A 27,836-nucleotide genomic window follows, 5' to 3' on the forward strand; every position below is an offset into this window, starting at 1 on the left:
TTTTCAAATTATATAATAGTAGGAATTCAGATGTGAATGACTCTTTAAAATGTCTCCAAAATTCTCAACTTGGACTTCTCAAATAGAACTCCAAAGGAGTTTGGCCATGATGGCACACGGCTGTAATTCCAGTAGCTTGCGAGTCTGAAGAAGGAGGATCACACGTTCAGAGCCAGCCTCAACAAAAGTGAGGCCCTAAGCAACTAAGCAAGACCCTGTCTCAAAACAAAACATAAAAAACAGCTGGGAATGTGATCAGTGGTTAAGTGCCCCTGGGTTCAATCCCCAGTACCAAAAGGAAAAAACAAAACAAAACAAAAAACAAACAACAACAACAACAAAAAAACACCCAAACTCCAATAATGTGCTAAATGGCTATATAGCAGTAGCAGCAAATCATAGTGTTTTGTGAGAAGTGTGATAAGATAAAGAAAATGTGCACAAAGCCAATGTTCTCAGATGAATGTATGCACTCTGGCAGCTACCAAGGTAGAACTAGCGACATCCAAAAAAGAGCCAGCAAAAATGATAATCACCAGTGAAAGGAATTCACTTTCCTTGGCCAGATGAATTCATTGAGGCCTGCATGGCATGAGAAACATAGTTTAAGAAGTCATTAAGCAGCCAATGATAATGCTTGGTCTGTTTATTCTCAGATAGTAATAGAGCAAATTATGGCCTGACCATTTTGAAAGATTTCAAAGCTTAAGAAATAAAAACTTAAATGAAGAATGATTGAGAAATATTATCTTTTTTGCTCTTGCTCACCTCTAAAAATAGGTTCTATGTTAGTTGAAAAAGGGTAAGAAACCCACACTTATAAACATACATCAGTATTTGTTTTGTAAAGTCAACAAATCATTCCTTCTAGTGAACTGAGTTTTCTCAACTACAAAGGATGGACATGAATTAGATGGCATGCAACATGAAAGACTGTCAAAAAATTTTCATTATCCAAGAAGTTCAAACAAGTGACTTATTAGATATATTTTACCATTTTTTCTTAGTTTAATTTAAAATAGTTTAGAAGAAAGAGTAGTTTTACAAACTTCATATATTGCCCAGAATATTATAGAAAATGTAATATGGATGAACTAAACCATATTCCATGATCTAAGCATTTGAGAATATTTGTTCTAAAAAGTACCAAAAAGGTCACAGATTTTTGCATGTTTGAAGACTAAGGGCACAAAACATAAAATTAAAAGCTGTAATTTAATTTTTTCTGACTTTTTTCACCTTCACAATTAGGAGTTAATGAATGGAGAAGAATAAAGGAGTTTGTGATGAATAAAAATTATTTAAAAACTACTTGTAAATGATGACTTATTTTTGAATCTATTGTGTGCTATACTCTCTCATCTTCAAATTAATTGCTCTAAATATGCACCTGTCAGTACTTCCAGTGCTGAAATCCAGAATTCTTTTTTTTTCTGGTTAACAGAAAAAACTTAATAAAGAGTATACAGAGGAGTTCCTATATGCCACTGAACTCTCCATTTCACCATGACCTCACTCCTGACAATATCTTTCATTATTAATGTCTTGCACTAATGTGTTATATTTGTTATAATTTACCCAATATTGAAACGTTATTAAATTCTATAAATCACACAAACAAAAAAAAGTTTGCTTTTTCTGAACATGAATAGAGCAATTTTCTAGGTATGAAGTATGGGCAAGGAGGAAATTATTTCTGGTATTAAGAAAATTTTAGTCAGTGCCTGCACTGAGAATGTGGTAAAGAAGCTTTAGCTTCCCCACAGACACTAATTAACCTGGATCCAACTTTCTCTAAAGTACCTGAACATAAATGGATACTGGATGTTTTTTTCTAGCTTATGCGAATGTAGTCTCTTCCACCTCCTAGACGGAATGAAGTATGTAAACCCCCTACCTTCTAGGTTGTACTGGAGCAGTGACAACCAATTAACATTTCTTATTTGCATATTTGTTTTTGAGACTATAAAGTATGGCAATCACACTAAAAAATTATAAACTAAAATGATGTTCCATACATATAGGATTGTCCAACATTTTGCTTGTTGAATCTTTTATTAATTATTAGGATGAATAAAAGACCCTACTGTGTAATATGAAGCCAAAAAGACAATAGTGTGACAACTGTTAACTCATTGTTTTCTCTTTCCTGAGACATTCTGTATATTGTGTGGATTAAAAGTTGACATTCATGTCATAGAATAAATATTAAAATTCAACATAAATATAAATGAGTTAGTAAGCTTTTCATTGCTGGTACAAATACCTGAGAAAAACAACTTAGAAGAGGAAAGGTTTATTTTAACCCAAGGTTTCAGAGATTTCAGTCTACGGTTGGCAAGTTCCATTACTCTGGGCCTGAGGTGAGGCAGAACACCATGGAAGAAGGGCATGGTGGAGGAAAACTGCTCAAGTAATGGCAGGTGGAAAAAAGAGAGAGGGGAAGGAGTTAACGACAAGATATGCCCATCCATGGCATGCTCCCTCTTAAATACTACCTCCAACTAGGCTCCTCTTCCTACAGTTTCTATCACCTTCCAGTAATGCTTCCATCATTTTCTGAATCTATCAATGAATCGATCCACTGATGAGGTCAGAGTCTTCACGATGTAGTCACTTCCTAAAAGCCCCACCTCTGGACATTGCTGCATTGGAGACCGAGCCTATAACATATGAGTCTTTGGGGGACATTTCAGATCCAAACCATAACAACAAAGAACCATTTTTAAGGGAATGGAGAAAATGCAGTGGAATTAATGAAAAAGTTAAGAATTTGATATTGAATTGAATTTGCCAACAAAAGAAAAGAACAAAGAATTGTCTGCACATAGTGTTTAAGAGAGGAAAATTCTATAAAGAGATTTTGGAGGACATCTGAATTAAACATCCTCATTTTTCTTTTGAATAGCTTTATTGAGGTATATTTCATACATCCATAAAATTCATTCTTTTAAAATGTTCAGTTTAGTGGTTTTAAGTATATTCACAGAATTAAGCAGCCATCATGAGAATTAACTACAGATAATTTTACTTACCCAAAAGAGATAACCATTAGCTCCTGCAATCATTAGCAACCATTAGCTCCTGACCACCACTAGTATATGTTATGCATCTACAGATTTTTCTGTTTGGACATTTCATATACAGAATCATACGACATCTTTTGTGGCTGGGTTCTTTCATTTTGCATGTTCTCAAGGCTCATCCACGTTGTAGCATGTGTCATTACTTTTTATGGATACATAATACCTCATTGTGTGGATACGACACATTTTGTTTATTAATCAGCTGGTGGGCATTTGGGTAGTTCCTACTTCTTGGCAATGGATAACGCTGCTATGAACATTTGTTTCATCATGGACATATGTTTTCATTTCTCTTGGATATATATCTAGGAATAGAACTGTTGGTTCATATGGTAACTTGATGTTTAAAAATTTGAGGGACTGCCAAACTCTTTCCAAAGTGGCTGCATCATTTTGCATTCCTACCAGCAATACATGAGGGTTCCAATCATAGCCTCACTAACATTTGTTATTGTCTTTTTTATTTTAGCTGCCCTAGTAGTTGTAAAGTAAAATTTTTATGATAGGTTTGATCTTCCTTATTTAGGTAACTAAAGCCCTGAGTCTCATATGTTATGTCCTAGTTAGTCATGAGTAAAAAATGAACTACAGAATTGTGTTGTTTTAGAGAAAGATATGCAAGGATAACAACTGTTATTGCTGGTCCCTCAGAAGGTATGGAATTAGGGAAGGAAATGGGGAAGACATTAACTTTTTTCTTTTATATTCACCTACTGATAAAACGGGCATTGTCTACATATGTATTACTTTAATAAAACAAATATCAAATAAAAATATCAAAAAGCAAAATGAGATCATCTAAGTCTTTTGATTCCCAGTTCTTTTGTTAACCCTTTGGGGGTTTAGGTTAAAGTCTTTCTGTGCATAAGGATTATATATACATATATAAAGATACATAAATGTATTATATAATAACTGGATTAAATAATACATTAAAAATATTATACATGTATAAAATATATAAAGTACTAGCAAAGTGAAACTTGGCCAAATAAAATCTGAATATTCTGTGTAACACTGGCTAATGATTTGCTAGAAAGTTTGAGTAAAGGTGTTTTTAGATTATGGATCAGTTGCATGGAAGAAATTATTTTTGTATGTGATTAAAATGCAATCAAGATACAGAGGGTCATACCTTCCTTACAATTTTTGAACATGGTATAATAAATAGACTTAGGACTTGATAAACACTGAGTTGTGCCATTTGGTAGATCCGCTGGCATGTTGGTATTTTAGGGGCTAATTTTTCTGATCTTGTGCAACAATCTATAGAATATCATTCATACTTGTTTAGCAATTCACAAACGTCTATTTAGTCATTCTTCCAACACAAGGAACACAATAGGTTTATGTAAGGTCAAACACTTAATGGCAATACCCATATGTGGATTAATTACAGGCCTTCAAGTGAATAAAATTTGTGAATTTTTTAAAAAGTGAAGCCCAATGCTTCTCCCATATATTCTCTCAAAACCTTTTTGATATAATGTTTTATATACCCAGATGGCACTATAATATACAGAAAGTGTGGCAGACACAATTCACTTTTCATAATTTCATGTTCTAGGGACTATGTTGTATTCCTTTACAGTTTGAACAAAACCATTCAGTAGTTTTAGCAGAGCTAAAGTAAGGAGGTGAAGAGCAAGCAACATGTAGAACTGGGTCTTTAAAGTCTCTCAATACAGTTATTACAACTAATCACCTATAAACTGTAAGAATTATATAGAAAATTGAAAGCTTGATAATAAATACTGCAGAAAAGATCAAACTCAAGAAAGACAAAAATCCAAGACATGAGTGATAGTAAGAGTTTCTCCATGCTTATTCTGTAACACCACTATTCTTCATTGTGAAAGAATTCAGTCCATAGGAAATCAACAAAAGTGAGTAGCACTTTATGAGGAGTTTGGCTACATGTTGGGACAGATAGGATCAGATCTCAAAAGGATAACAATAAATGCAAATTCCAGAGACAAGAATCTACAATCAGCAATGTGCCTTTGCATGCCCCAGAACTTCAGACCTTTGGAATGAAGGATAAGAATTAACCAATCATCATAACAAGAATGTATAAAGGCAGCAAACTTCCCCCTTAAAAAAACTGGTTCGAAGACACTGAATGATCTATAGCTTGGCGTGTCCTCAGTACTAGTTATGCTTTCTAAGGAACTGAATTTGTAAATATACTTGAGATGAAAAGTATGTTCCTCTGGACAGCATCCCAGAAAAGCAAGCAGGGAAGACAATTTAATTCAGTAATCAATTGAATCTTACTATATATGTTTTAGAGTCTCATAATTTAGAGACCACTATTCTAATGTAATGGAAGAATCTATTTTTTAAATCAAGGTGGAAAAAAACCCCACTATACCCAGAATTTATAAAACATGCTTAGCTTTATTATTCCTCCATTACTAAGCAACTAATAGTATATTTTCAGAATGGCAGAGATGAGGTAGAGTCAAATAAACACAGAAAAAATTAAAATATACTACAAAGTCACTTACTTTTTTACTTTCTCCTAAGTAACCCCACCCATATCAATCATATCCATCATCAGAAAGTGTTTTTATTTTTAAAAATACACATTTTTTTTTCTCATTGCCTAGCTTATAGTACTTTGACTACTTATACTTTTTCTTAGTAACTTAATTTCTTATTAACTAACTTTATGTCAGATGCCAGGGACCAGCTTGACTTAACTCATCTCATTCAGAAGCAGATTCAGGTTTTTCAGAGACAGAAGCTTACAATACTTGGGAGACTTCTTTAAAGAAGAAAAACACAAATTACACAGGTGCAAAATTATGTAAAAAAATAGAAAGATAATACAAATCCAAATATGTTAGAAAAAAGTAAATATTGGTAAATTCCATGCTATTGCAAACTTCTGAGACTATTACATAATATTTTAATTAACTAAATGCCTAGCATATCCTTACAATACTTTTCGTCTACAGTTTTTGATAGCATGCTCTTTATACAACAGCTATTTTGTAATATTATCTATAATGAGTGTAGAAAAACACTTCAGTCTTTCTTAAAGTAGAGTTGATCAAAATTTGTTTAGCATATTGATGTTTTGGATGTATAAGTCATTTCAACCACACACAAGCAAAATTGCTGTTTTTAGTACTCTTACAGGTTTGTGCCCATACAAAAGTTTCTGATCAATTCTATTTCATACAATTTGCATCACAACTTTTAAAAAAATTATAGGGGGTGTTGATGATTGTGGATGCTGCATCATCCTATACATTATAACTGGAGAGCTATATTTACAGCTTCGGTGCAAATGGAAACTTCTGTTCACAATTATCTACATACGATGATTGGGAGAACTTTCCATAGTCTAACTTAAGACCTTTCAAACATACTTCTCCACCACACCTACACAGTCTTGGTAAGAGGTGCAACAGGACCCACTTATGATGTATACATATTAGTTTTGCACCTAATGTCATGGCACTGGGTGGCTCAGCATAGTGGGTGGTATTCCTGGTATTATGAAGCTATTATTTCACCAGGAAATCTAGCTATAACTTAACTAATCATAAAAATGATTGCAAACCACATAAACAAGTCAGTCCTCCACATCTGCAAATTCTACATCTACTGATTTAACCAAGAATGGAAAATTTTTTTTTTTTTTTTTTTTTTTTTTTTTGGTGCTGGGGATTGAACACAGGGCCTTGTGCATGCGAGGCAAGCACTCTACCAACTGAGCTATATCCCCAGCCCAATATTTTTTAATTGTATCTATTTTAAACATGTACAGGCTCTTTTTCTTGTCATTAATGCCTAAACAATGTAGTAGAACCATGATTTACATAGAATTTACAGTGTCTTAAGTGTAAGTTATCTACAGGTGATTTAAAGTATACAGGAGTATGAAAGTAGGTGATGCCAATACTACATCATTTTATATATGAGACTTCAGCATCTGCAGATTTGGGTATCCTCAAGGGTATTGGACTAGATATGAGTCTCAGATACCAAGGGAAAACTATTTATTCCATGAAACCTAAATTAAATGTATTACCAACTGAATTTCCCCTTATCTAGAACCTTAAATACTTACATCTTCTCCACCATCATCAAACATAAAGGCAAGTACTAGAGAGGGGAAGTCAAAGGGATAAGAGACCACTATTAGTTGACATTGGCCTTAGCATCTTCCCTTAACACACTTTACAAAAACATATGACATTGGAACATACTGTGAAGGTCTCTCCCCAAGACTTGGTAAGATCTGGGCAGAAAGAGGGGCTTGAATTTTCCACATCACCAGCTTCAATTTTTCTGCTCCTGATCTCATCTGATCTCACTTGTGTGAGGGTATCTACATTGAGAGGCACTCATGTCTCCACACAAACATAAGTCATGTGATCTAAAAGGAATTCAGGCTGCCATACACATATGCACACACTTTCACCTTTTGTTATAGCAAATAAACTTAAAAATTGGAGTTATATTCCTGAGTCTGCAGGAATCCTCAATAAAACAGTGTAGAGACAGTTAAGGGAAATTACCTACTTGAGAGAAAAAGGAACAAATGCCATGGAAGTGAAAGTCAGGCTCAATCTGACGGCAAGAATGATCTGCAGGTTCACTGGCCAGCTGGTCCAGCGTATTCGCCCAGAGCTGCTGTCACCAGTGTGTGGCAGGTGGAACCTGGAGGAAGAGGCCTCAAATGGGGAAATGGAAAACACCAAAGATCAACTGTCCTATCTTGACAGTTAATACCCAGCACAGTTCTTGCTAGGTGCTCTAAAATAATCTAAAGAATCTGAGGGCCCCCCAGCAAGTTGGATTTGTACAACTAGAAATAAAACAGACAATGTTAGAAAAGTGTTTGAGCTCTTGAGACAAAATTTGACCAGATTAGATCAAGACATATTTGTACCTAAAGGCAGAGGAGTGATGAGGTGACTTCTTAAGGTATTAATCACCAGATTAATGATATGAGAGAAGGATGAAAATATATTCTAGGCATAGACAAATGTAGACTTAAGGACAATTCTTTTAACACTCTTTAGAAATCATATAGACCATTTAAAGTCCTGCAATGTGTAAAACATTATAGTTTTCCCACTTTTGGAAACAGAAAAGAAGCTGTACAAATTTTAAATGTGTCCAGGGTGGGGGAACAGAAGAATCACCATAATATTATTCTCCAATATTTCCTATTTCCTAATAAGTTTTTCTTGAGTAATTTCCATGTGAATAGGTATAAAACAGAATTTTGCAAGTAAGCTTAAGTAATTTTAAAAATCTGAAATCATAGCAGGCAATTAAGCTAAAGAAAAAACCAAAACTTTTTATCCATCTCTAGATAAATATTACAACTTTATGATCCTTGGAACACTGAGAGAAACATCATAGAACTTCAACTATACATAGTACTTTCTTTTCCGAGGCTGTTTAAATCTTCTGGCAGACAATGTCTCCCCTTCCTTTTAGTTTGCCTTTGTGAATGTGACTCTCCAGACAAGGTTCTCACATTCATTGTTCCAGTGATGTCACATCTTCCATGGCAACACTTAGCCACTCTTTTGTAAATAGGCTCAAGTAATTCTTGGTTGCCTTTCATTTTTTAAGAAAACTACTTTATGAGTCCTTAAAATTTCAGATATTGTATCTGTTGATTTTCACACAAAATTAAGTGCACTATTGAGTGAAATATTAAAAATTTTTTTTTTTTCTTTTGCAAAGGTGGGGATCAAATCCAGAGCCTCACACATGCTAAGCAAGCACTCTACCACTGAGCTGCATCACTAGACCAGGGAGTGATATTTTAAAGTATGAACACAAAATGAAATTGAGATGAGACTTATAAGGTCAGATAGCAGGCTAGAGATTTTGGAAATCAGTGCCAAGATTATGTAATGTGCTCTTTCTTCCAGTCCTTCACATTGCATGAACATGGTCCACCTGCAGAGGTAAACAGCACCAGTGGCTTTGGAAAGAAACAGCTTTCAAATAATGACATTATTTTAAGAAAGAGGATCTGAAACTACAACCATGTAAAAATATATTTACCTATTGACAGAACTAGGAAGTAATGTGCAAAATGAAAAGAACCAGAGTGCTTCTGGAGTGAGAGAGTGATTCAGTGTTTCAGAAAAGTTTTTAATCTTCTCCTTCTCCCTGCATCTCAGTAATAAGGATTTGAAAATGGGTATATCATCTGGTTGGAAAAGGAGAGGCAAGTAGTCTGATTGCTGGTAGAGATGCTTCCTGACTGTGACTTCTCAGTAGGTCACTCTTCTTGGGAAGCCCACAAGATAGTGGCTAAATCCTCAAAGGAAGTTATACCTGGGAATTCCTATAGCTCACTCAGAGGGAAGTAGTAATAGAAATAATTTTATACTTAATAGCTCTCAAGACAAAGGGTTAGAAACTAAACAGCTGAGTTGTTTTTCCCAAATGGCTCTAGCGATTTCTTTTACTTGGTAGCTGTAAAAGAGACTGAGTCTGTTACTAGGTACAGTCACCTCCAACAGAGGACACGTGGGCCTTAATGCCTAGTTCTACAGAACCATCTATAAACTCACAGACTTTGCAAACCTTTGGTAAAATAATAAGTGATGAATTACATTATTTTTAAAGGCTAGAAAAGGGAGCAGCATGAAGAAACAAATATGGTATTGTACCACCTTACTAAATTGTGTCTAGTTCTAAACTTAAGAAAACAACAGTGCTGTTTCATCTAAATAATTGTATTAATCAAGAGTAAAAACTTGGGGCAAGAGAATGATAATCTGAGTTAAAACATACTTCATGAATTATAGAAATTTGACAGCCCTAAATAGTCAAAACTGCATTTATGGTTTGCCTCCCAAGACTCGTCTGCTTCTGGAAAACTCATGATGATTTTATCTCCTGTTAAGGTGATCTACTTAAGGCAGCAATACCTTTGAATGTCCTTACTTTCTTTCTCATATACTTTCTGTCTTGTCTTTCTCTTTCTGTCCTCTGGTTTTCTTTCCCTCCTTCTTGTCCTTCCTATTTATTTGTTATTTATCTGCCTCTTTATCTGCCTATGATCATTTCCCCAAATTAATCACTTCTTTGAAGAACCAGAAAGAAAAATGGGTCCTTGCTATGGCTATGTCAGTGTGCCAGGTCTATGACAGGGAGAAACTATAATTACTGAGGTTTCTCAGATCCGCTGTCACCCTGTATTGACTCTGGTGGAGACTAGATCTCCCAAGGGAGGATGCTAGGGAAGGATTCCTTCACAAAACCACATAGAAAGTCCAATGCATAAAATAACTTGAGTTCCTTGTGAGAAAAGTATCACATAAATAAAAGACAGGAATTTCTTTTAGCATCTTTGATATTCAGTATTCCAGTTTTAACCATCTACTTCCTTTCCCTTTTATTTCAGTTGTTATAAAATGAAATGGCTAAAGAAATCAAAAATGATTTATGCAACCTTCAAACACTGTGTCTCATTTTTCTATACTCTAATTTTTGTGTTAAAGAGATAAACTAGTTCAACAAAGGGTAAGAGATTTTTGAGATTGGTAAACTGAAAGTTTGGAAGAAATCTTAGGGAAGGAATTATAGGAAAAGTCCTCAGAAAAGAAAAAAAATAAGAAAAAAATTAGGTGAGAAAATAAATGATTCATGGGGCAAGAAAAAGGAAAGTAGCTGAAAAAAAGAAATAAGGAGATGATGACAAAGAAATTGAGGGCAGATTTCCATTGGGAAAGTCCTAGGAAAAAGTTATTTGTGACATGATCCTCAAAAAGCAATATCTTAGTCAACAGAGTCTCTTACTTTAGAGTTATTGTGTTGTAACATGAAATATTCTTTCAAAGAGTGAAAATTTGCTTTTCCTTGGGATAACAACTTAAGGCTGGTTAATAAAAAGAATAATGTTAATAGCTTTTTATTTTCCACTAAAAATATTAATTTTATGACCAAACTCTGTTTCAAAAACAAAAAGCTCAAATTATTCAAATACCACTGCTAATGGTTAACTTTTTTAAAAAAGGGGAGACTTTTGCCAGATATATCTTAAATGGATAGAATGTAAAAGAAGTCAGGAAAGTAAAACTTACAAAATAAAAACAAGGTGTGTTTTAGAAGTAGAGAACAGAAAACAGTAACACTTTCCAAAACCAAACCAAAACAAAACCTTCTTTGAAAAGAACTGAAATCCAGTAAAGCACAGATTTGGAAAATGAGCAAATGAAATGAATTCTCAAGAACAGAGAGGAGATACTCTTAGAATTTTGTTGTGTCGTTTCTAGAAAGTTCCATTTTGAATGGCAGTATCTAAAGTATATTATTCTTTATTGATTTACTAGAATTAAAGGTTAAAGGTGGTCTGATGAAAACACATTAGCACATCTTAATGACTATCATCAGCAATACTGCAATTCTTTTCTGAAGCAGAAAGGGAACCAGTGAGATTTGTAAAGTAGGCCTATGGGGTTTCTTATGGTCATAATTGAATTCTGAAATGTCAAAATATGATATCCAAACATGTGCTGCTTAGAAAGCATAGCTTGGAGAGACAGTCAGTATTCTGAGTTTTTTTTTTTTTTTTTATGTCCAATTTAAATAATGTTGGAGAAAATAATCCTGTGTGGTTTTAGCAAATTCCTCAACCTTTGAGGCTTGTTTTCTCAACTATAAAACATGAATTAAAATACCTATCTCATCGGGTAGTTGTTTAAAACAAATGAAATAATGTTTGTGAAGCACTTAAGAAAGTGCCTAGCACATAGAAATGGCTTCACTGAATAGCAACAACAGTGTGTGAATAACCAGATCTAACCTACCCCTGCCTCATGGAACTGTTCCCTGAGAATAGCTTTTGGACAGATGCCTACTCTACATCAGGGAGAGAATCCTGGAGAGTAGAGCCAGGGTGTTGCTGTGACCATGGAAGATCTGATTAGAGTAGAACAGTAGAAGCAGCAGTACTTATGTAGGAGCAAGAATAGGATGGAAAAGAAAAATCATAATGAATATTTTCAGAATTCATAACTGTATTTTTACTAAAGGTTTCAGGCAATTTTTAAAACTGGAAGGAAAATGGAAAGAGATAATTTATGTAATCTCATTTCATACATGAAAAAACTGAGGACTGATGAAATACTTTTAAAAATCATGCAGTTAGTGACAGCCATGGGTCTCAATGGCTGACTTCTACTCCAGTGCTTGTTTATTTCCATGACTTGACACCCTGTGTAACCTAAGTTACACGAGTCTTCGTGAGAGAGGTTTAGAAATGTACAAAGGAATGTTTGCTATATGAAAGGCACAGGAGGGGAAGCAGAAGACTGGGAGGTAGGAAGAGTTCATGTAAACCCTAGTTCATTTCTTTCTTTCTGCTGTGTGTGTGTGTGTGTGTGTGTGTGTGTGTGTGTGTGTTATGTTGCTAGAGATGGAACCTAGGGTCTTACACATACTTGACAAATACTATCACTGAACATCACCCCCAGTTTGAGTTCATTTTTTTAGTGCTCTCTTATGTTAATGGAAAGTCAAGAGCATAGTAAAAATATTTCAAAGGAGGGATCATAGTAATAGCAGACTTACAAGAGATGTGCACTTGACATATATAATGGACTTAAGGAATAACATTATAATGATCTTAGTGCAAATGATGGGCATAAAATTCAGAAAGAATTTAATACCCCCAAACACTTGAAGATAACCACCGAAAACACCTCCAAAATATTAAGCAATAGGAATTTTTTACAATTTTAGAACCACAAATGTAAGCAGTTTTATAGAAGAACTAATAAAACTTCATTTCTTTTTGTTTGCTTGAAATTAACTTCTAATATTTGTCATTATACAAAAGGAACATGTGATTATAATGTGTTTACACACTATTTAATATTATTTTTCCTTTAAGCTTTTTTCATATGTTGATTTTCATGAGTCAGCCCAATAATGTACACTTGTTAATTTTAATGATTAGTCCATCATATTGTTAGAGTACAATTAATGTATTTACCTTGTCCCTTTTTTCCTGCTTTCTACCATCGTTTAGAATTTTGTGTAAATGTCCTCCATGCCAAGGCCACCTTTGGAGTTATTTCCTTGAACTCTATTCTGCAATGCAGAATTACTAGGTCAAAACAATGTGAGTAACAATAGGTATTATTGTGTTCTTTCTATGTACATTTGGCTCTCCAGATGTTATCACTGTTATCCTACAGACAGTCCTGTGAGGTATTTATTATTTTTATCCTATGTTACCTATAAGCAGATTGACACTAAGAGAAGATGAACAATTTACCTGTAGTGATGGAGAAAGGAAGTGCGAAAGCTAGATTTAGAACCTAGTTCCACATAACTCCAAAGACCATGATCATTACAAAATATTGGTAGTTCTTAAACATTGCAAACTCAGGACTCTTTTACACATTTAAAAATTACTGAAGGGGGAAGAAACTAGAGAATGAAAATGAAAATTCAAACTAAGAGATCATATTTAATACTGGAAATGAACAATTGGAATTTGAAATTGAAACACAATACCATTTATATTACACAAAAGCAATGAACTTGTTTGGTAGAAATTTGACAAAATCGGTACAAGGTTTATATTGAGGAAAACTGCAAAACTCTGATGAGATGCAGGAAGACCCAGATAAATGGAGAGATACTCCATATACATGAATAGGAAGACTCAATATTGTCAAGTCATCAGTTCCTCCCAACTTGATCTATAGCCTTAATGTAATCCCACTCAAAACAAATTTATTTTGTAGAAATCAACAACTGATTCCAAGTTGGTATCAAAAGGCAAAAGACACAAAATAGCCAATATGGTGCCGAAGCACAAAACTGAAGAACTGACACTACTTGACTTCAAGATCTACTATAAAGCTAAAGTGATTAGGACAGTGTGGTACTGTTAAAAGAATTTGACAGATCAATGGAACAGAATAAAGAACCCAGAAATAGATTCATACAAATATTGTCAACTGATTCTTTGACAAAAGAGCAAAGGTAATACAATGGGAAAAAAAAACAAAACAGTCTTTTCAACAAATGTCCTAGAACTAGACATTTACATGCAAAACAAGTGAATCTAGATGCAGACCTTAAACCCTTCACAAAAATTAACTCAAAACAGATCATAGACCTAATGTAAATGTAAAATTATAAAACTCCTAGAAGATAACAAAAGGGAAAATCTAAGTGACCTTGTGTTTGGCAATGACTTTTTAGATACAATGCCAAAAGCATGATTCATGAAGGAAAAAATACGTAAGCTGGACTTCATTAAAATTGAAACTGCTCTGTCAAAGATAATTGTTAAGAGAATGAAAAGGGAAAATCACAGACTAGAAGAAAATCTTTACAAAACACATATCTGATAATAGATTGGCATCCAAAAAATATAAAGAACTCCTAAAACTCAACACAATATGAAAAGAAATTCCACATCATATGTTAGGGAATCATAAATTCAAACAATGATATATCACTATACTCCTATTAGAACATATATTCCAAAACACTGACACCACCAAATACTGGTAAAGATGTAAAGCAACAGGAACTCTCATTTATTGCAGGAAGAAGTGCAAAACACTACATTCACTATGGCAGACAATTTGGCAGTGTCCTACAAAACTAAATATACTTTACCTTGCAATCCAGTGATGATGCTTTTTGGTATTTACCCAAATGCATTGAAAACTTATGTCGACACAAATACCTGCCCATGAATTTTACAGCAGCTTCGTTCATAACTGCCCAAACTTGCAAGCAACCAAGATATTTTTCAATTAGTGAATAAGAAGTTCAGTGGGAGGGAGGAAAGAATGAATAGGTGGAGCCCAGGAGAATTTTAGGGTGGTATAACTACTCTGTATAATTCTTTCATGGTAACCACATGTCATTATATATTTATCAAAACACATAAAATGGACATGACAAAGAGTGAAATAAGTTTGCTTAATAATATTGTATAAATATTGGTTCATCAATTATAACAAGCGTACCTTGATAATACAACATGTTAACACACAAGTATTATATATATATATGAAACACTGTGTACATGTGTGTACATGCATGTGCACATAGGGAATGGTAAAGAGACTTATAGTTATTTTGTACCTTTTCCTCAATTTTTCTGTACATATAAAATTACTCAAAAAATAAGATCTTTTAGTTTTTAAAAAAGAAAATGTTATAGTCAATAACAAATAATTACTGTGAAACTTAAAGAATATTTGTTATATCTAGCAATACTTACCATATTAGAAATATTTTTTGAAAATAAGTATTAAAAGTTTATTAAACAGTAACACAAATAGCATTTTTGTGAAATAGAACTATATTTTCCAAAATTTAAAAATAGTAAAGAATTGCACTGTTTCCAAATCTCATTATCATCTGGCTTCACAGAAGACAGTTAGATTCTCACATCTGTTTCTGTGTTCAGACTGTTGCATTATGTTGTTTCATTGAAGTTATGTGAAGAAAATCTAACTTCATATACGTAAGCATTTGGGAAAAGGGTAGTATTTTAACAGCCTTTGCATATCGTTGTGGATATTTTTCTTTGCTATGACACCCAAATTCAATATGTGGAAGTTTCTTAAAGACTAGTGCAATGTGATATCTAAACTCTTTTTTCATACTCTGTTCCACTAAAATCCACTGGCTTTGAACTCTGAATGGATATTTTCACTATGGCATGTTTTTACAAATCAGGCATTAGTTGTTTGGGAAATATTTATTAATTTTACTATGCAGATTTTCCAAATGCTGGCCCATTTTATTATACAATAAAAAATTACATCCATCAGTATCACTACTGACTCAAAAAAAACAAGTATTAAGCACATGTTGGTGGATCATATTTTTCAAAATTCTAATATTGGAAGTTTGGATTTGTCATGAATAACAAATATTATAAGGCATTTACCTTGAAGTGACAGGCTTGATTATTTCATTTTATAGAAAATGTCTGTCAAATATCCAAGTCCTAACAATCATAGTTTGTCTGCCAGTCATTCTTTCAAGTAAAATGGAGTTTCACAAAAATGCAGCTGCTTCAGTTCCCAGCATAAACAATGGTGCAAGTGTTTTCCTTGAGACAAACACAAGGACTTTATACACATTTCCCATTTCATCACACAGTGTATTAAGAAGTGAACTCAAGAGTTGACATGGAGTAACATTAATAATTTTTACTTTCAAAGACACAGAAAAGCTAAAACTGGCATTTTTGAAATGTATGCACATAGTAGTGAAGAACACAATGACTAGAACAGTGGGCTCTTGCTGAGGTTCCAGTAGTTTTACCAAACATTTCCTTCATGCCATCATTGCCAATGTAAAAACAGTGAGAAAAACAAATGTCTCTGTAGTCTTATGAAAATGATTTTGATCATGTAGATCCCCTCCCCTGAAAGGGAGATCATGAACCACACTTTGAGAACATCTCAATCACATATTAATAATGATAGCATAGATCTAATATCTGCCATTTATATGCTTGATTCAGACGTACCTGTAATTCCATAAAGTATTACTGCTCATTATTAATGTGTTCAATAAATGTTTTGTGTGTACTGAGTATTGGATGAGCACAGAAAATGGATGCTTCTCATGAGGAGCATAGAAGTCCCTGAGAAGATAGAATTTTTAAAGAGGACATTAGAAACTTGATTAAATCTGAAAATTTTAAGATGTGTGGTGTATTCTTAAACTACAAAAACACTTTAAAACAAGGTGGATACAATGAAGTAATTATAAAGGAAAGCTATCAACAAGGAGAAGTGGGAAATTAAATGAAGCATGATATATTTATGATGTTTATGAATTATAAACACTTTTAAATGAAGAAATAGACTGATGTTTTTATTGTTGGCTATTCTGTGCACTAAATGGAAATCTGACAGAGAAAAATTACAATGAAGAGTTGCTTAGACTCTGGAACTGAGCAGATAATAGAGATTTATGGTTAATTGGGGATTAAAGACATCTCTTTCAAGAACAGAATTTGAATATTTTGTTAGTTTTAAATGATTTTATTATTAAAACAATAACATAAAACAGATAATCTGATAAAAACTAAGTGAGATAATATGCATTGCTATAATTTGAATCTTGAATGTCATCCAAAGGGTCAAAGGTTAAAGGTGTGGTCTATGAGATGGCACTCTTGAGAGGTAGTAGAACCTTTAAGAGGCAGATTTTTAGGTCACTGGGGGAGGTACTAAAGGGGATTGTGGGATCCTGGTGTCTTTCTCTTCCCTCTTTTACTTCCTGGCTATGAGGTAAGCAGTTTTGTTTTGCCATTTACTCTTGTCTTTCCATAAGCCCAAAACAATGGGGCCAATCGAATAGGAACTGGAAACTTTAAAACTGTGAGCCCAAATGAACCTTGTTTCTTTATAAGTTGATGATCTTGGGTATTTTAGTATAGTAACAGAATGCAAACTAACACAAAATTTTATTCTAAAACATTGGGCTGTTAATTATAGCTTTACCTAAGATAATGTGGAGGAGCCTTTGGAATTGGTTTATTAGTGATGTTAGAGGAGCAGCCTGGAGAAAGTCTAGAATTCTGTCAATAGATCTTAAAAGGGTAATACTGGTGAGGGCTCAGCAGATCAGAATACTGACAGGAGGATTCTACTGAGAATTGCTTTAGAGGTCTCTTATGTTATAGTCTGGCAAAGAATTTTAGTCTACCTTTTGTCCATTCCCTGAGGCTTCGTATGAGACCAAGTTTAAAGGTGATGGACAAGTTCACTTGGAGGAGGAAATTTGAAAGTAGTAAAACATTCAAGCAGTGACAGGGTATCTGGCATGGGTATAATTGAATACTTTTGCTGAATAATCAGGAGCAAAGAAGAGCAGAGCAGAAAAATTTGAAAAATTTGCAGCTTGTCCAGAAATAGAATGTGTATAAAGGTGTGGACAAGGAAGGTGCAGTTGCTAGTGCCAATTTAAAAAGCCAAATGCTTTGCTTGGATACAATAGGAAAGATGCCCTGATGACTTCACAGAAATCAGCAAGGTTATAGCTGTCATAGATTCAGAGATAAAGAAATACAAATTTGTTTAAAAAATGGAAGACTTTCCAGGGCAAAAACCTTTCAGAAGAAAACCTCTGGGTGCCCTGCCCATGTAGAACTACCTAGGAAATCATTTCCCCAGGATTTGTTTCCTCCTGTTCAGCTGGCAAAGTACTCAGGAATTGTTGCAGCCATGGTTTAAGTGGGTCCAGGTACTGCTTACTCTGGAGGGAGATCTTTGCATCTCCATGAGTCTGGTTTTTTAGGCATGCACAATGTAAGACTTATGGAGTTATGATACTTCCACCAATATTGCAAAGAAAAGCTTGGCGGTCAGGCAGTGTAGGCAGGGCTAAAATTCTTACGAAGAGCTTTCAGTGAGGCGATGCACAGGGAAGCTACAGGAGTGAAGTTAAAGTTGCAATGGGGACCCCAAGAAGGTAGAAGTCCCAGCAACATCCAACACCTGCTGAGGGAAGCTGCAGGCAGCATGAAAATCCTTCCCAAGAGAAAGGCTAGGTGGGCTGCAACCAGCAAATCCATAGGGGTGGGTTTTTCTAGACCTTGGCAGCCCATTTCCCACCACAGTGCATCTGGATGCTACACATGAGGATTTAGAATTGAATGTACACATTTTGGGTTTTGGTCTTTCTTTTGATCCTTCCTTACTATTTAACTTTTGGAATAAGAATATTTACCTTGTACTTGCCCACCATTGTATTTCAGAAGTATGTAACTCATTTGATTTGATAGTTACAGGATCTCTCAGTTGAATTTGCCTTGAGTCTTAGATGAAAATTCAGACTTAGACTTTTGAGAAATGCAAGAAGAGTTAAGAATTTGGGGACTTTTAGTGATGGAGTGGATGTATTTTGCGTCATGCAGAGATGAATAAGACCTTTGGGGGTCAGTAGTGGAATGCAGTAGGTTGGGTTTAAGTTCCCTCAGCGCTGTTGGGAGGTGGTGAAAACTTTGATAAGTGGAGTTTCATCATTAGGAACATGCCCTTGAAGACTGGATGATCCTACTCTCTCTTCTTACCTTTTTTTGTTTCTTGATCATGAGGTGAACAGTTTTGCTCTGTCATGAGTTCCTGCCATCATGTACTGCCTGACCACAGACTCAGTGCAATGGGGCCAAACAGTCACGAACTGGAACCCTCAAAACTGTGAGCCTGTGAACAACCTTTTTCTCTTTATAAGTTAATTATCTCAGGTATTTTGTCATAGTAACAGAAAATGGCCTAACATGTAAAACACTATGGCTTCTTTGTTTCAAAAAGGCATCATTCTCTTATTAGATAGTTATCAAACATTTATAGATGACATCAGAAATTTTAATATCTGAGCAATTTAAAGTGTCATGGAGTTGTTTACACTAGAAACTTTAAAATAAGACAGATAGCAAAATACTTTTCTAGGGACTTTGTGGGTACAATTTATGAGTCAGACGTAAATTCTGACTTTATGGGATTTAGAGTTTTTCAGAATCGTCAAGACATGGATTCTGAAGGGTAGTAAATTTTTGTTCTTTATTTTAGCCACTCAATATATGAATTCTCTGGTAAATACAGGTATTCTCCCATTATATGAGTCTTTGGGGGAGGCAGAGTCTAGGCACCTACTATGAAAGTTGAGGAGTCAGAACCCTGCCATTCTTGACTATAGGCACATAGTCTAGGATTAGTCAAAGTCTTGTGCCCACCAAGACTTTTTGAACCTTGAGCAAGTAATGAAGTATGAAGAATTGTGAGAAGAGATTGCATTGACTTCCAGAGTCAATGGAAGTACTGGGATACGACCTTAATGAAAGTGGTGTCATTTTTGCCCAATGCTTCTGTCCTGTTGACAGATTGCCCTGCCTAATTTTCAGCCTTCCATAACCTGTGAGTCTCCACCATGTATATGTGTATATGAAGAAATATAGTACCATGTACAAATGCCTTCAGAGGGATACAGTTGGCCTTATAGAACTTCATAAGACTGAGTGTCCATGTAAGGAGATCAGGGAAGGCTTCACTGAGATACAGCAATTATATTGGGTCACATGACATGGGGTTTGCACTTGGGGAGACTTGGGGCTGGGTGTAAAGGAAAGAATGTTCAATTTAGAGGAAATGGCATGAGTAATGACAAGGAGACAAAAGGGCAAGGCACTTGTGAGACTAGAAAGTCTAAGATGTTAGAGTGGGGGCTTTGAGTATATAAGTAACTTCAAAGACAAGTCAGGTAACTTGTTTCAAACCTAGAGCCTTCTGCCTTCCACACTGGTGTTTTTTTATTGGTAAGTTTTTTTCATGCATGTGTGAACATTTTGTTCTTATTTCTTTGGGAGATTTCATCACTGCTACATTTATTACAGGTCTGAACAGTGTTTGGGATTCCACTTAAACATGATGAAGTGAGGGAGGGTCATTTGAGGATTCTTTGGCAGATGCAAACCTCCACAGATTGTGAAAAATATTTCTTCCAGTTATCTCTTTTATGTGACTAAAATTTGCCTAAAGAAAATGCAAATTGTTTCTTGTAGCTTGTTCCAGAGGGATTTTTTTTAAGATATTGACTGTTTTGTGTTTTTAAAAAACAAATCACTGCTAATACAGAATTCTTTTCACTTAAAACTCAAATATTTTATTAATATTTTTGTGTTTTATGGCTCTTCTGTTCCTTTGTCACCTGCATCCTCTTGCATACCACAGTTCTGCTTGTGCTGATGACTTGCAATCTGTATGGTTCATCTTAATTGCCAGCAGATACAAGGCAATTATAACATTTTAGCTGCTGGGATCACTCGTTATTGCTTGAACCAAGGAAACACCTACAAGAGCTGGGTTGTCAAGGCATAATTGTTGCCAACAAAATGCGTAGGCAGTGTTGATAACATTCAAGTCACCTGCCAGAGACCAAATCCAAACTAAAGAATCAACATAAAGAAAATCATAAGTGTACAAACTTCAAATTAGTAAACAACTTCATCTTTCTTGATGAACTTAGAATATTTGAAATGCAAAAGAAAGTAAGTGTCATAGATTTTCTGAAAAACTTTTCTCAAGGAGTTCAGGGAAAACAGTAGAGGAAAAATGGGTAACTTTGATGAGATAAATCACAACCTCTGGTACCTGTAGGGAAGGGAAGCTATTGTCATGTTCTGAAAATAAAATCATTGTGAGCATTAAGGGGCTGTACCTTCCACAAGTGTGGTGACTGGCCTCCATAAGAGTTTTGAAAGAGTGAACTCTCAGAGCATATACCTACCTTGTCTCTATCCTTGATACATCTCCTGGGTGGAGATGGGAAGATTTTGTTGTGGTTAAAAAAAAAAAAGCCTAACATAAAATTTAGCATTTTGACCATTTATAAGTATGTAATTCAGTGTCATTAAGTACAATCAATCATATTGGGGTGCAACCATCACCACTATTTCCAGAATTTTTTCATCATTCCAAACTGAAACTTTATTCCCATTAAATGATGACATCCCATTTCTCCCCACTATGTTTTGAGATGTATTCTGTCCCTGCCAAAACTTATGTCAAAATTTTAATGGTTAAGTAATGGTATTGAGAGGTGGTAGGGCCTATAAGAGGTTATTAGGTCTTTTAGGAGGGATTAATGCTTTTTTCTTACAAGTGAGTTCTTGCTCTCATAGGACTGGACTAGCTAACTCGAGAGCAGGTTTTCATAAAGCAAGGTCCCCTCTCATCTCATTTTCTCTCTCACACATGTACACCTCCTCTTTATACATGCTTGCTTCTCCTTTCCCATCTCTGCCATGTTTTGACACAGCATGAGATCCCCACCAGGAGCTGAGCAGATGCTGGTGCCTTGCTCTTGGACCAGAACTCTGAGCTAAATAAACCTCTTTTCTTTGTAAACTTTCAGCTTTAGGTATTTTGTTATCGAAACAGAAAATGAACTAAACACACTTTCCCAGCACCTGGTAAATTCTATTCTCCTTTCTGATTCTAAGGATTTGACAATTCTATATATCTTATGTCAGTAGAATCATACCATATTTGTCCTTTGGTTTCTGGCTTATTGCACCTAGCATAATGTCCCAACTGGTTCTCAGATAGTGTAAACTTTCTTTCCTTTTTGAGACTGAATAATATTCTACTGTATATATATATATACTACATTTCATTATCCCTTCATTTCTTGATGGACCTCTGGGCAGTTTCTACCTTTTGATTATTGTGCATAATGCTGTTATGAATATTGGTATACAAACATCTTTTTGAATTTCTGCTTTCAGATCTTTTGGGAATATATCCAGAGTGGAATTACTGGATCATATGTTTGAGAAAATGCCAAACTGTCTTTCATACCAACTGAACCATTTCACATATTCACTAGCAGTGTTCAAGGTTTCTAATGTCTCCATACACTCATGAACATGTTATTTTCTGTTGTGTGTGTGTGTAGATAGATAAAGATATATGTAATAACCATCCTAATGGGCATAAAGTGAGACCTCATTGTGGTTTTGGTTTGAATTGCCCTAATGGCAAATGCTGTTCGACATCCTTTCATATGTCCATTGATCACATGAATATCTTCTTTGGATAAATGTCTATTCAGGTCTTTTGCCTATTTTTGAACTATCTGTCCTGGGAAAATGTTTTAAAGTTTTGACTGTGGACATTTAATCATTCCATTTTCTAAAGTCAATGGTCACTACTATTAGTCATATTAACTTATGCCCAAGTGAAAAAAAATTCACTTTAAACTTAACTGAACTTTGAATACTGATACCTTCAACTCAAAAAATTGTGAACTTTACTAATTCTTGGACAATGCTGAGATTCCTGAAAACTGTAAGTAGTTGTTTTCATTGTATTTAAAAGATCAATTGGATTCTGCTAATAATATCACTTACTTTGCTTTATCTTGTACAATTTTTATATTGTTATTTATAAAATAAATTATGAGCTTTTTTCAAGAGTAATTTCACATTTATCTCTCAACTTAAGAGTTATTTTTCTTGGTTCTTGTTAGTTACACATGACAGTAAAATCAATTTTGATATAATTATACAAGCACAAAATATGTCTTCTTCTAATTAAGACCCCATTCTTGTGGAATTCACTGTGATGTATTCATATACGTACATAGGAAAATTATGTCAGATTCATTCCACTGTCTTTCCTTTTTCTATCCCCGCTCCCTTCTCTAAATTCCCCATTGTCTAATCTACTGAACGTCTATTCCTAGCCCTCCATCCCTTATCATGGGTTAGTTTCCACACATCAGCAAAAACATTTGACCTTGTTTTTCGGGATTGGCTTATTTCACTTAGCATCATAGTCTCAACTTTAGAGTTATTTTAAGTTTTTGTTTTTGAGCTGAGAATAAGTTCAGATGGGTAGTAGCTGGTTTATTCAGAAACTTCTATGGTTTTGTAATCTAAAGAAGTTCAGGGGATGTAGACAAACCCCTTGATTGTTATGATTTTAACTTAAAAAGTGGATGACATTTGTAAGCATATATCATTGTCTGTAAATTTTTGTTTTATAAATTTGCATAGTACCGTCCCCAGAGATCCTTGAAGGCATCAACCACAGTCTGTCTTTTCAGTCTGTCTTTCTTATAAGCTATTAAACTGATTTTCTTATTTCTACTTTTAATTTGAAAGCCATTTTCTATACAGCAACCAGAGAGATCTTTAAAACATATAAATCAGATATGCTGATTAAACAAAAGAAAATAAAACAAAAATTTCCAATGGCTTTTCATCACACTTAAGAATAAAGTTCAAATCCTTAACCAGGCTGACCAGGGCCTTCATTGGTTTGACTTGTCTCCTTTTGCAGCTTTTGAATCACTAGGCTCTCCCTTCATTGGACTTATTCATGCACCTGGCATCTGTCCTGGTTTCCTTTATCAGGAAAGTTCTCTTCAGGCATGGTGATACACACATGTAATCCCAGCTATTGTGGGAGGGTAAGGCAGGATTCCAAGTTCAAGGCCAGCCTGGGCAACTTAGCAAGACCTTGTCTCAAAATAAAATAAAAAGGACTGGGGGTGTATTTAGCATGTGGGAGGACCTGAATTCCATTTCCAGTACTGAAAAAAAAAGTTCTCTCCCATTTCTCAGGCCTTGCCTACCTCACTTCCTCATTTCATTCAGGTCTCTGCTCAGATGTCATCTTGTCAAAGAAGGCTTCCCTGACATCTGTATTCTAATCTACTTCCCTGTTTTATTTTTCTTTTTAGCACCTGCTATGGTTTGGATAAATGTTCGTCAAAGGCCCTGTTTTGAAGGTTTGGTCCCCAGTCATAGTGTTCAGGGAAGGTGGTGGAACATTTAGGAGGTGGAGCCTAGTTGAAGGAAATGTGCTCTGAAAGGAGAATTTTGAAATCCTACACCACCCTTTTCCTCTCTTTCACTTCTAGACCAAAAAAGCTTCCTTGGCCACATGCTCCCACCATGATGTGCCTGCTGCTTTCCCACCAGCTTTTGGCCAACCAGCCATGGTTGAAACCTCCAAAACGATACTAGCTTCTGTTATGTTGCTATGAAATGTATTTATTTAGTTCCACTTCTCTCCATTAGAATTTTAACTTCATTAGGGCACTAGGGACCTTTCTTAGTCTTATTTTATCCCTGGTGCCTGGTAAAATGTCAAACAGAACAGTTACTCAGCAAATATTTGGTGAAGAAACAAAAGAATGGAAAATACTGAAATTGAAAAAAAAAATTTTTTAAAGACTTCCTTCCTCCCCTCCCTTGGTATTATAATTTTGAGTAAAACCTTGTATATTAGGTTTCCAGGACTTATGAAACTAAAGACCACAAAATGGGTGGCCTAAAACAATAGAAATTTATTCTCTTGCAGTTCTAGAGTCAGAAGTCCAAAATAGAGGTTTCAATAGGGTTGGTTCTTTGCTCTGACAGAGAATCTGTTCCAACTCTCTCTCTTAGCTTCTGGCTATGGCTGACAACACTTGATGTTACTTGGCTTGTAGATGCATAAATACAATTTCTGCTTCCATCTCTACATGGTATTCTCCCTCTCAATGCCACCACATCTCTATCTTCTTCTAAGGACATCAGTCATAATGTATTGGTATTGAGGTCCATACTAATTCCATACCACCTTATCTCAGTTTAACTAAATTTATGAACAACAACCCTATTTCCAAATAAGGTCTCCTTCTGAGGTACTAAGGATTAGAATTCAACATATATGTTTTTGGGAAGAGAAGGGGGACAGACACAATTCAATCCATAACACTCTATAACCAACTGCCTTGCGATCTTAATATTTCATTATTTGAAATATGTTAAGCAGATCTGAAATCAAAGTTGTAAGAAATGAAAATAACACAAATGCTTTCTTTAAATATGTTACTATTTTTCATGAAAAAGATAGTTACCGTGTTCAGATATATTTGTTAGTGAGAAAAAATTTTAGTAATAGATTTTCAGGTGCATTGTAAAAGGTTTTATAGTTCTAAATAAGGTTCATTCCATTTAACATTTTATATTGTTATTCACAGGAAATGAAGAAAAGGGTCCTTTGGTCTTCATTGTTATTGTTCAGAGATAGCAGGAGAGAATAGTGTTTTTAAAAACAGAAAGTAAACATCAGACAAGCAATCATTTCAATATTTAAGCCAGAAACTAAAATTTGTGATTCCACATTTGCCAGTCCTCCCACATCCCTTAATTGGACAGATGGGTTTTATACTATGCCCTAAAACACACCAAACTTGACTTGTTGTTATTGTTTTTGATGTTATACTTTTTAACCTCAAGTGTAGAAATGAATTTAGAAGAATTGACCATCCTTGAAATATTTGCTTTGACTCAGAGAATAGTAACATGATTGCATTAGTTTCCTAGGCTGCTAGGACAATTGACTATAAACTGGGTATCTTAAAACAATGGTAATTTTTCCTCTTACAGTTCTGGAGGCTAGAAGTCCAAAACTGAAGTGTCAGCACGGTCATGCTCTCTTTGAATGCTTTAAAAGAGAATCTATTTCATGCCCTTTTCCAGATTTGTGGTGGTTTCTGGCAGTCATTGGTATTTCTTGGCTTGTACATGTAACATACCAGTCTGTCTCTGTCTTCATATGGTCTTCTTCCCTTCATAATGTGTGCCTTTATATCTTCCTCTTCTTGTAAGGATGCCAGTTCTTGAATGTAGAGCCCACAGTGATTCCATGTAACCTTATATTGACTATATCTGCAAAAATCTTGTTTCTACATTAGGTCATAGGTACTAGGAGCAGGACTTCAACATATCTTTGGAGAGAATCAATGCAACACACAATGATTGTTTTCATTCTTTGGATGAAAGTAATAATACATTCATGCAGCTTTTAAAATTCAACAGTTCTGTGTTGTAATCAACTCAGCAGCTTCCTGTCCCATTCTGCTACTCTACCTTTTTTTGCTCTGCTAAGGCAAGAATGTCCACTGCTTTTAGTTGTTTCTTAAAAGTAATTAGCTCGGCTTTATTAAATCAGATCTCAATTTTTTTATATTATCTGTTAATAGTCTACTGTAGAAGATAAAAATGTAGCTAATAACACCCAAATAAACCCACACTTTTCATCCTCTTATTTCTCTTTAAAATGAAGTTACGCTGTAACACTATTTTTGTTAAATCAATATTAAGTGATTATTTTATTGTGAAAAAGTAACTTTTATAGAATGACCATATAATATATGATGACTGCATTTCTTTTATAACTTTTTTCTAAGTGTTAGTAATCAAATTTTGGGATTTACTTTTCTATATAGGAATAATAAATTTTATTCCCAAATTCTCTGCCAGACCTTCTCTGCCAGAGCTTCTTTCGCTGTTTGGCCACCTCAGGTCATCTCTTGGTTTCATTTCTACTCAGAGTCACCATCCTCCTGCTCATATGTGGCCTGCTGTTCTCTAGGTCCTCTCTGTAGCTGTGAACCAGGAATTGTAATTCTGGGGACTCCCTTTTCCTTTGCCCCACCTGGGAGTTTCTGTTTGCTTGATTTTAATATTTCCCTTTCTATCTTCCCTCATCTTTCTACAGTATAACCTATAATAACTTTCTGAGAAAAGGTACAATGGGAGCTAATACTTGAGTTCTTCAATATCTGAAAAGTCTCTCTCTTCTGTTTTCTCACTTGATAGTGTGGCCAGGTTTACAGATTCTTAAATGGGCAGCCATAGTCCTTCAGACGTTCAAAAGCTTCATCTCACTGTCCTCTAGCTCCTAGTTTGCTGTTGAGATGGCCTTTGCCATTCTGATCTTCGATCTTCTGTTTGTGGTCCGTTTTTATTTCTAAAATCTTCCTGAGAGATTTTTTGTCCTCTTATTCTGAAGCTGCACAATTATCACCATGGTGTAGATCTTTTCCCTGTCCATTATTTTAGGTCCAAACTTGGCTGTCTCCATCTATAAAATGTGTGCTCTTCAGTCTTGTTAAATTTTCTTGAATTGTTTCCTTCCCAGGATTTTCTTGATCTCTCTTTCTGAAATCATTCTTACTTGAATGCTGAACCTGTTGGATTGGGGTTCTAATTTTAATGTCTGTTTATCACATTATTTGTATCTTTAATTTTCATTTCACTTTTGGGACGATGATTCCATTTTCTAACCCATTTATTAAATGTTTGTTATTATAAATTTAAAAGAACTATTTTGCTTTTAAAGAAAGTATCATCCCATTTTTATATCTTAAAATTTTTCACCTAAGATACTGTTTTTGTTTGTTTGAAGTTTTCTATATTGT

The 27,836-nt window shown here is 34.8% G+C and overlaps 1 protein-coding gene across 3 annotated transcripts in view; it reads right to left on the reverse strand.

Moving 5' to 3' along the window:
- Dnajc5b (DnaJ heat shock protein family (Hsp40) member C5 beta) overlaps positions 1-27,836 on the reverse strand; it is a 212,686-nt gene that overhangs the window by 170,244 nt on the left and 14,606 nt on the right. Inside the window, exon 3 of one of the 3 annotated variants that reach the window (XR_007107156.1) lies at positions 6,728-7,763. The exons of the other annotated variants lie outside the window; for them this stretch is intronic. The gene's annotated coding sequence lies outside the window, so the exon portion shown is untranslated. Of the gene's footprint in view, positions 1-6,727; positions 7,764-27,836 lie in introns of those variants that run through there. 3 annotated transcript variants of the gene reach the window in all.

The sequence above is a fragment of the Sciurus carolinensis genome, chromosome 1 (assembly GCF_902686445.1).
Source record: "Sciurus carolinensis chromosome 1, mSciCar1.2, whole genome shotgun sequence".
Taxonomy (NCBI): Eukaryota; Metazoa; Chordata; class Mammalia; order Rodentia; family Sciuridae; genus Sciurus; species Sciurus carolinensis.